The sequence below is a fragment of the Protopterus annectens genome, chromosome 4.part1 (genome assembly GCF_019279795.1).
Source record: "Protopterus annectens isolate FY-2018-M chromosome 4.part1, PAN1.0, whole genome shotgun sequence".
Taxonomy (NCBI): Eukaryota; Metazoa; Chordata; order Ceratodontiformes; family Protopteridae; genus Protopterus; species Protopterus annectens.
This window is the reverse complement of record NC_056734.1, coordinates 401,461,407-401,471,259: the sequence shown is the minus strand read 5'-3', so window position 1 is coordinate 401,471,259 and position 9,853 is coordinate 401,461,407. Positions and strand designations below refer to the sequence as shown.

Here is a 9,853-nt window from a genome sequence, read left to right as displayed (position 1 = left end):
AATTTTGGTGCCAATTCAAGGGGGTATTTCAAAATTCTGTTGAGGCTTCTGATTGGTTAGGAGACACAGTACAGAGACAAGTTTCAATGAGCAAATACTGACAAATGATGTAAAAGAAAAAAGAAATGAAGAAGTATAAACTGACTAATAATGAACCAGAATTTGGAGTAAAGGCAGAGAAAAAAACAAAAAACAATCAGTAGTCTTTGCAAAAGAAGGTGAGAGAAAGAAATAAGTCAGTTAAATGTAATCCGTTATTTTTATATCCTGAATAGGAAAACAGTGCAGAGAAGGTTTTAGTTGGTTAGTTGAGAAAAAAAACAGCTACAAGAAGATGTGTGTAATCCAAGTTGTTACCACTGAAAAAGAAAGGGGAATAAGGGTAACAGATTACTGGAACTGCCATGGAAAATAAAACAATGGCAGAGGAAGCTCAAGAATGTTAAAGCCAATTGGGGGTGGGATAGCACCAGTAGTTAGCACGTTTAAACATGGTTAACAAAGCTTAAGAACATTACTTTGTAAACCTACACTTTAGCTTTTATTTAATAAGTACTGCAGACATATCTTGCCAGACACAGCAAATATCAGCTCTTTGGGCCATTAAATTAAGTCTTTGCAGCTAAAATATTGTGCTGGGCTGATAGAACGTAATCTGCTAAAGTATCCAAAATCTTACAGTAAAACCGCTGAAATAATGGCTCATACTCACCACTAAGACTTGCAGGAGACAGCAGAGCAGTTAAACGTGAAAGGAAAGATGGCACCAATGCACGTTAGGTTAGAAGGGAGCCGATTCCACAGCTTACCTACATGCACTGGCTAGCATGAACTACTAATTCTCCATTGTTTTTTTTTAAATAATGGAATTTAAATAAATGTATGGAGGATCTTAGCTCTCTAAAGGTTGTATGACATGTCAGAGTGTTTAATCAAGAGAACCACTCTGAAATACATTGATTTCTATGAGCAATCTGAATCAGAACCAGACAGTTGAAAAATGTTCTGTTCTTTTATTAGCAGAGCTTTTCTCCCCAAGCCTCCACTGAAAACTGATAAAATATTCCATTCAGACTTTCCCCGTAAAGAAATATCAACAAAGAAATAAATAGTATAAATATATATATATATATATATATATATATATATATATATATATATATATATATATATATATATATATAAAAGTGGAGGTTTGAAACAAAAAGACAGAGGAGATACTTCATTACAGATCCATTAAAAGTCTGTCCTCCAATGTAAAAGATTCAGTCATAGGTATGAGCTGCAGTGCTTTGCCTATCCACTGTGTTAGGAAGTATTTATACAGACAAGGAGTATGCAGGAGGAGTGTCTAGGTTTGTCAATAGACAGAACTATAGATAGTTATCAGTTTAACACTGATTCTGTCCTGTTTCAATTTGATATTTACTTTTCGGGTCAGAGAGAATGGAGGGAAGGCATAAAGTGAAGCTTGAGTCCATGAGAATTAACTGGCATCCAGTCTCCAGACATCATACTAAACAAGGAAGCAAACATTTGTATTTGCTTGTTAAGTGTTCTTGCAAATAGATTCATCCTTGGCATACCCACATTTATACCATATCATGAAAGATGGAGGTGAGAATGTGGTTTTAAAGTTCTCTAAGGATTTCCAGAGCAGGGTGCTGCTGCACAGAAAGCAGCAGTTTTAGCTAAATACTGTAAAAAAGGTCAAAACATGCAGGTAATCAACACAGTAGCACTGTTCTCAAGTAGTATGGTTGCCAATGTTGCCAAATGCTCCAACCACAGATATCCAAGTTTTTAAACAAGCTAGCCCTCTACCCAATCAAATAAAGGTACAATAAGACTTAGGACAGCAATTCCCAGCTCAAAAGAGTGTAGCCTATTATCTCCTGCCACAAGAGTGCAGACCTCAAAAATTCCTAAGTTAAAATAGCTCTTATGGAGCCCAAGTGCTTAAACCAGAAATAAGATACTTTTAGAATAATAGGCTCAATAAGTCTTCAACCAACAATTCTCATCTAAGAGGAGTGTAGGCTATCCTCTCCTACCACAAGAGTGTAGACCACAAACCTTACTAATGTAAAATAACTGGTTTGGAGCCAAACTACTTAAATCAGAACAAAGACACTTAGAATAACAGGCACAATAAGCCTTTACTATCTATTCTCAGCTTAGAAAGCTGGAGGCTACCATCTCATCCTACAAAAGCGTAGACTACAAACCTTCTTAATGTAAAATAACTGGTTTGGATCCCAAGTGCTTAAAATAAAATGAAGACACTTTTAGAATAACAGACACAATAAGCCTTTAACCAGCAATTCCCAATCCAGAAGAGTGTATGCTACCTCTACTGCCAAAAGAGTGTAGACCACAAACCTTCCTTATGTAAGATAACTAGTTTGGAGCCCAAGTGCTTAAATCAATACTAAGAGGCTTGGAATAACAGTTACAATGCAATCAGGCTACAAGCAAGCAGTAATAAATGCAGCAGATTAAATACAACTGAGCACTATAAGAACGTGCAGCAAAAAAGAAGCACATATACAGTAAAAGCAGCTGAATAAAGTGCAATTTTTGTAATAAGTGGGAAGGTAAAAAACAGAAGATAATTGAAGTTTAAGCAACTAAGGGGGAGAGCCTTCCCAGCTGACCTTTCAGTGCCCAGTAGAATGAGCTGATAAGATAAGACTGGGAGGAATGTCCAAAATCAGATTTGTAGTAAGGACATGCAACCCAAAAGCCACCAAGTTTAAAAACACTACAGCAGCAGGGCAGGTGGATGGGAAAAATCAAATGAGAGAGAGAGAGAGATAATCGACAGTCAGGCAGAGAACAGCAAGTCAAACAAGAACTACAGCTAAACAAAGATGTCCCCAAATATTTGTAGTTAAATGAGGAATGCTATTTCTCAGCTCTTCCCATGAATTACGTAGGTGTTATTCACTATCTGCAAAACAATTCTTTTTTAACTGACCTTAGCCAAGACTTCTTAAAACTCCAAAAAGAACAAAAAACTAAAACAAAACAAAATGCAATATAAGAAAAAAAGTAACTACATCTTAAATGAATAATTCCAATCCAAAATCAAATGTAGACAGAGATCAGCAATAGTCAGGCAGGGAACAGCAAGTCAAACAAGTACTAACTTTTATAAAAAAAAAAACACTACCTTTAATAAAAAGCACAAGCTATAAACTCACAAATTTGTGTACTTTGGCTCAAAACCATTATTTATTTATTTAGGGCTAGAACACTGATCAAACAATGACCAATTGCAGGCTCATTAACTTGAGCACATATAAGCACTTAGTAAGTGCACTCAAGTACATTGTGAATTTATGCTTAAAATACATTTGTTAACTGGGTAAGCCCACTGGGCACACAGTTACTTTTCAGGTTGACCCAGAAGGAATGTCTGATTAAGTGACTTTCCAAATTCACACAGTATCAAATGGTGGCTGTGGTAATCCAACTCAGGAGTGCTACAGGATCTTGGTCTAGCATCATATAGTCTTAAAACTTTGTACCAGACTGAGAGGGCAAAAGTAACAAAATGTATTTTTGTAGGAGAAAGCCCTCTTGTACCCTCATGTGAAGGACCCGAGCCCACCTCCTTGCTTATATGGTCTTAATCAGAGGCAGCATCAATTTAGGGAAAGAATGGTCATATGTAAAATATTTAAATAATAATAACCGTTCCTCCCCTTCCCATCATTTTTTGGAATGCAATAAATAACAACACTTTGGGCCTTCGTACATCACTGCTATATGTAGTAAGCCAGCAAGTGATGTTTAAACAAGTCAAGAAAATGCCAACCTAAATAACTGAAAGTGAACAAATACAACTCAACAAATCAAGGTAAACTTTTTAAAAACATCTTCTTCATTAATGTTTTAACCTATATTTCAAGTGCATATAAACAAAATGTCAGAAAAGAATCCATATTGTATTTCACAGTTTTAAAGAAAATTTGAGCATAGTCCTTTTTAACTTTCAGTCTTGCATTTTGTAATCCATAATCTTATCAGCCACTATTCTTCTTGATAACATGGTCTAATAATAAATAATACAGTATTTTTATTGTCTACAGTACTCACTGGTTAGGGTATTATATTGTACTGTCATGTAATTCATGAATTTGTATTACTAAATTTCTTCAGTTTGTTTTTCTTTAATTGCAAATATCAAAATATATGAAACCGCACTTGAGGTGAAAATATCTTATTTATACAAATCAATCTATTTAAATTTCCCTCATTATGGCCAGTCATATTTTAGTCAGCTCATCCCTGAAAAAAATCATCTGACTCCTATTGCATAACCGGGTCTATATTATAAAGCCAAAAACTCTAAAGAGCGAATACAAATACATTGACACATAAAGAGTGATGTACAAAAATAGCGAAACAAGTATTTAGTGAAAATCAAAACACCAAACTTGTTTCTTTAAACAACAGCGACATGTAGGTATATGTAAATTAACTAAATAAAACTAAAATAATCCCCCACACCCCCCTACTTAAATATACCAACTCCGAGACTGCACTGCAGTAGGGAAAGGATATATTTTCTTAACCCCAGGATTACGCTGCTGGCCAAACAAATATGTTCGATGTTCTGATTTTTGCTAAATACATCTTTCACTATTTTTATACATTGATCTTTATGTGTCAATGTACTTGTATTCGCTCTTTAGAGCTTTCAGCATTATAGTATAGACCTGCATAACCTTCTTATTTTTTCGCTCATCCTTTTAAAACTCTGCTGTAATCTTAAAAATCAATGCAGATTTAATATTTCCTGCTAACTTTATTCAATGCCTTAAATCAGCATATGAGAAAATGTATGGTCCAGGACAAAAATATAATGCTGAAAAAAATCCCAAGTCTCTCTGGACAAATTCCCTTCATTTTATCTCAGCTTTCAGTAAAGTCTGTCCATTCTATTAACTGCCACTCCTTAACCCCTCAAATTCACATCTTAGCAATAGCAACAGATATCTCCATCATACTTAATCATATCCTACTCACATTAAACAGACACACTATCAGAGATCATATTTACTGAAGGTTTATCATCCTTACTAGCTCATACCATGTAACTATGTCTTCCCAACAAACTAACCCAGTCTACCATCAGAATAACCTACAGAGAATGGTTGTTTTGTAAATAAAAAAAAGCCACACGTGTATCGTAGCCTTCTTTCTTTTTGACTGTGAGGCTTATATTGTATATCTAGCTTAGGTTAGATCTGTCAAACCCAAGCAGGGTACACACCCATATGGTGTCCATCACACAAGGTACAGACAGCTTCCTTACCTTTTAAATTTAAAATGTTTCAGTTTTACACATTCTTTAACTCCTTTACTGAATCCATGCATTCCTTTTTTTTTTAACTCTGTATTCCATTTTCACTAAGGGATATAATCTTAGGCAGATATATAAAATATTAATGTTGCACAAGTGATACTGTTGTTCACACTTTCTCATTTATTCTATGCCTGATTTTAACATTCTTGAGAATTTTTTGGATGACAGCCTTAACTAAATGAATTTTTGCTGAACTTAGTCTGAATTTGTAGAAATCTGCAATGACACACTTACCTATCTCTCTGATTTTTATAGCTGTATAAATTCAAGGATTTGTGAGGATCAGATGTTAGATGAGATGAAGTAGCTGTATTTCACATCAGTAAACTTCTAGGATTTGATCTCTGATTCCATGACCTTATCTTATAATAGCCATTCATGCTTTGTAGCCTCTGACAAGAAATGCCCTGTAAACTGGGCGCAGCGACATCCATCATGGCGGCCTCCACTGGATACACAACTCTAAGGACTGACTTTTGCCTGAATCTTCTCATTTCTGCCATAGAACTCCCACAATGTGGGATCTGCATTGACTCCCTATTACAGCTGATTCTGTTTTTAAGTCGGAGTTCATTTATTGAGCCCACCACGACCTGGGTGCTGCATGCTTTGAGAACCTTTTATTGTCCCAAGTGTGCTGGTGTTTTTGCTCTGTTCATCAGTAAAGAAATGCCAATAGTTCTTAGGGCATGCCTAGAAACATTCAGATAGGGATGTTTTCAATAACGAGTGACTCTCCTATGGAGCTGACTACTTTTCTTGCTTTGGACATGCAGTTCAGAACATTCTGTTAGCATATCCCTAAAATACAAATGTTCGCTTTTCTTTGAATAATTGAACATGACCTGCCTATCCTATTTTGTCTTGGTATAGCTATATTACCCATTTTACCTTAACATAGCTCATTTATTTAATTTCCTGTTTTTTTTTTCTGGAATTTTACTCTTTAGCAAGACTTAACCATGCTATATTGTTGAGTTTATTATCATGTAATCTGATGGTATCTGTTGTTTTTGTGTTTTGTAAAATACTTAGTAATAATTGTGGCATACAAACTTAGTCTGTAGAATAAAGTCTAAGGTTTGTTGTCATCAGTCTGTTTCACTGATTTTATTCTAACTTTATTGAGAATTCCATGAGCATCTCAGGTGTGCTGTCTGCACCATAACTGACATTTCTGTAGCACAATTAAATTAGTATTGCTTGCTTTGGTTAAGAATGGCTGCCTTTGTTCATTGGTGGTTTTAAAAAGCTTGAATAGACGGAGTTGTAGGATATCTTCGCTAACTCTTGTAGCAAAAACAAATTTAAACCCTTTAGGCTTCACAAGCTTGACTTCTTTCTTGTGATGGAGAAATATTAAAATTTCTTATCACTGGAAGTGCCCAAAAGACCAAGATTTATACAGACTTTGAAAGAATTACTGTAATTTCCACAAACCCGACATTGTCAAAACTTGAAAGGCTGTTTTCCTTTTTGTGGCATGCCTGCAAAACAAAGTACACTTGGAGGAGTCATAAAAGATGCATCTGCTGCCCCCTATTGGTGGGGCTGGCCATTCCAACTGAGACGATTGGATGCAATAAGGTCTCACACTTGTTACTTTAATGTGCAGTCCAGAACTGTAGCCAAAAAAGTCTTCACTTTGAAGACAAAATAGACTCTTCAACTTGAAACTTTAATAAGCATCTTGCTACAGTAAGTACCACACGTTAAATGCTTAAGCACTTTAATCATGACTGAAAGTGTAATACCAGCATTTTATTACCTAATACTAATACTGCACTATCAGTACTTCCTGATTATGACATCTGACAGCTTGAAGAGCATGAAAATTGCTCTTCTACTCTGCCATAACCAGCTTGATATAAATGTTAGAATACACTTGTTACAGTTAAACCATGTCCCTGATCAATTTTGCCTCTATTAGCTTTTTAGGTGAATTAGAGTAGTATCTAAAATTTGTCTCTTGTTTTAGACATTTATTCCTCCTTTGTTTTTGCCCCTGTCTCGAATTCTTGAGCAAAGAAATTAAGAGGTGTGTCTCAAAGGCAATATCAGCATTCAACAATAAATGCTGGTATCATACTTCTGAACTGTGCAGAGTCTCACAGAATATCCAGATATTTGCTTCATTTTTTGGGGTGTTCCTCAAACAATTTGAGGGGTTCTGGTAAATTACTGAGGATGGAAGGGGAATGGCTGGATGATGAAAGGCCTGTGACTTGGGGCCCCAAACGTCCCAAATTTAGCTTCTCAGTTGCTAAGACCATCCTTTAGTGGGCTTAACATGAAAATCAGTCAACCCTTTAAACTATTGAAAAAAAACAAGAAGTAGGTGACACAAGGGTTCCTTCCTTTAAGAAATCAATCAATATCTTAGTGTAAGTGTCGCATACAATTTTAAGAACAGTAAATAATATAAACCAGACTTAAATCTTCATTTTCTTATTATGTCTAAACATACAGCAAAATACAGTTAGTCTTCTATTTAAATGATGGACTTAAAAAGTCTATGTAATGATCTGATCACAACTCGGTAAAGTTATGCAGAACTTACCTCACTTCATATCCTGGATCTGTGACACAGACAGTACTTGCCATACTGAGTGGAATGAAGGGGTGGAAATGATATACCGTGCTTAGCTTGACCTAAATAGAAAAAAAATACTGATTGTGATATAAACGACACTCATTAATGATTAACGTTTTGGCACAAATAGCAGCATTTTGGTTTAGCCATTCTTTGCAGATGAACATTAATCAATTTCACTTTTGCATGAAGCATGTCACGTCATTTACCTAGTGAATAATATTGCAATATCAGTGATGCAGAAGCAGTCATGTTTTTAAGCCGTACGAAAATAAAACGAGTGCCAAATTTGGATATGGAGGAATAATATCTTGTTACAGGATTGACCCATAAGAAAATGATAAAGATCTTCCTTATGCTTTACTACCAATGGCTGAAGTCAGAGGAAACTGGTAAATGCAGTTACATCGTGGTACAAACAAAAACTACATCTTGCTTTTCTAGCTAGTAATTTATTAGTGATGCACTAAAATTAGTGCCATTCTATAATGCATGATAATTCATCTGGTTTGTATAGCTTAACTACAATAAAATGGATTGATTTCTTACTTGTGACATTATACCACTACTTGACCAAGCATTCTGTGGTACATATAGCCTAACAACAGGTAGAATGAATGGGTCATGTCATTCAAAATCCTGTTTCATTTCATCATACCACTAAATGGCTGAAGATGGTCAAAGGCAAAATGTTTGATGAATGATTTTCAATGAAACATGGGTTAATTAATCTGTTTTGTTAAATTAGCTGATGAACAACCTGCATCCCCATGTAACTTTAACCAAGCTTCTACTGCCTTGTGCTAGATTATATTTAAGTGAGGGAAGAATGTAGAATTCAGGGATTCAAGGATTCCTCTGTACTCACAAGTGTTTTTATCACATACATTTCAGTGAAACAGAACTGGTAACTCATGATAGATATCAGGGTGATGAAAGATGATGGTAACCTTCTGACAGATGCACAACCACTCACACTGTCTAGCCACTTACACCAATTTTATTTATTTTATGATGTACTGTATTATGAATTTAGCCAAGTATTATCACCATCTTGTCTTAGTTTTTTTTCTTGCTCAGAACTTAATGTTCCATCTCTATTTGTACTGTCTGAAACATTGTGAAACTCCTCTCAGTAAATGGCAGTGTCTGTTATACTATTATGTTGCTTAATACCTGGAATACATCCAATCCTGACTCACTGTGCTTTGCATGGGAAATTCTGCAGCATGCTTATTTGCTCTGGGGAGAAGCTTGCTTCGGATGTGATGTGCATATTTTTACTATGGATGTGGATGTTTTCCTCTTGACTGAATAGAAAGTACTTATTTTTGGCCCTTGCTCCATCTGAGTCAGTGTATTGTCAGTCCTTGGTTGTATATGGAGGAACTACACTTTCTTTCAGATGAGCTCCAGTATATTTTATTGCTCTGCCTAAGTTAATCAAATCTGTACTGATTGAATGCTGATTGGGAAAGGATTCCTCATTCTGTGTTGGATTTTTGTTTGCATAAACCTTGCAGACTTTGGATATCTGGAAATATTTTGACTATCATGGAGAAGATGTCATCTACTGGGGCACTTTGGGAACAGATTAACATAAAGGACTAGCAGAGTTGGTCATTTATATGCTTCAGTTTGGATTGTACCAGATGCCTTCTTGAACTGGGTTGTCAGTGGAAAGCTTGTTATTGTATCATTGTCCCAGGTAAACATGCCTCTTTGCAAAGCTAAGTAAAGCTTTTTTTAATTAACATTAGCAAAACATGGTTGTGGCTACAGAACTTTGACCTGGATGCACTGTGTATTCAGGAGTCTGACTTATTACAGCCTACTTACTATAAATATATGACTCCATCTATCACCTATTGTTTTTGCAGAGA

At 35.6% G+C, this 9,853-nt stretch overlaps 1 long non-coding RNA gene across 1 annotated transcript in view; it reads left to right on the top strand.

Moving 5' to 3' along the window:
• The first annotated feature begins 9,191 nt into the window (after positions 1-9,191).
• Positions 9,192-9,853, top strand: part of LOC122800881 — a 1,528,016-nt gene continuing 1,527,354 nt past the window's right edge. Inside the window, exon 1 of the long non-coding RNA XR_006364654.1 lies at positions 9,192-9,678. This is a non-coding gene — a long non-coding RNA (uncharacterized LOC122800881). The remainder of the gene's footprint in view (positions 9,679-9,853) is intronic.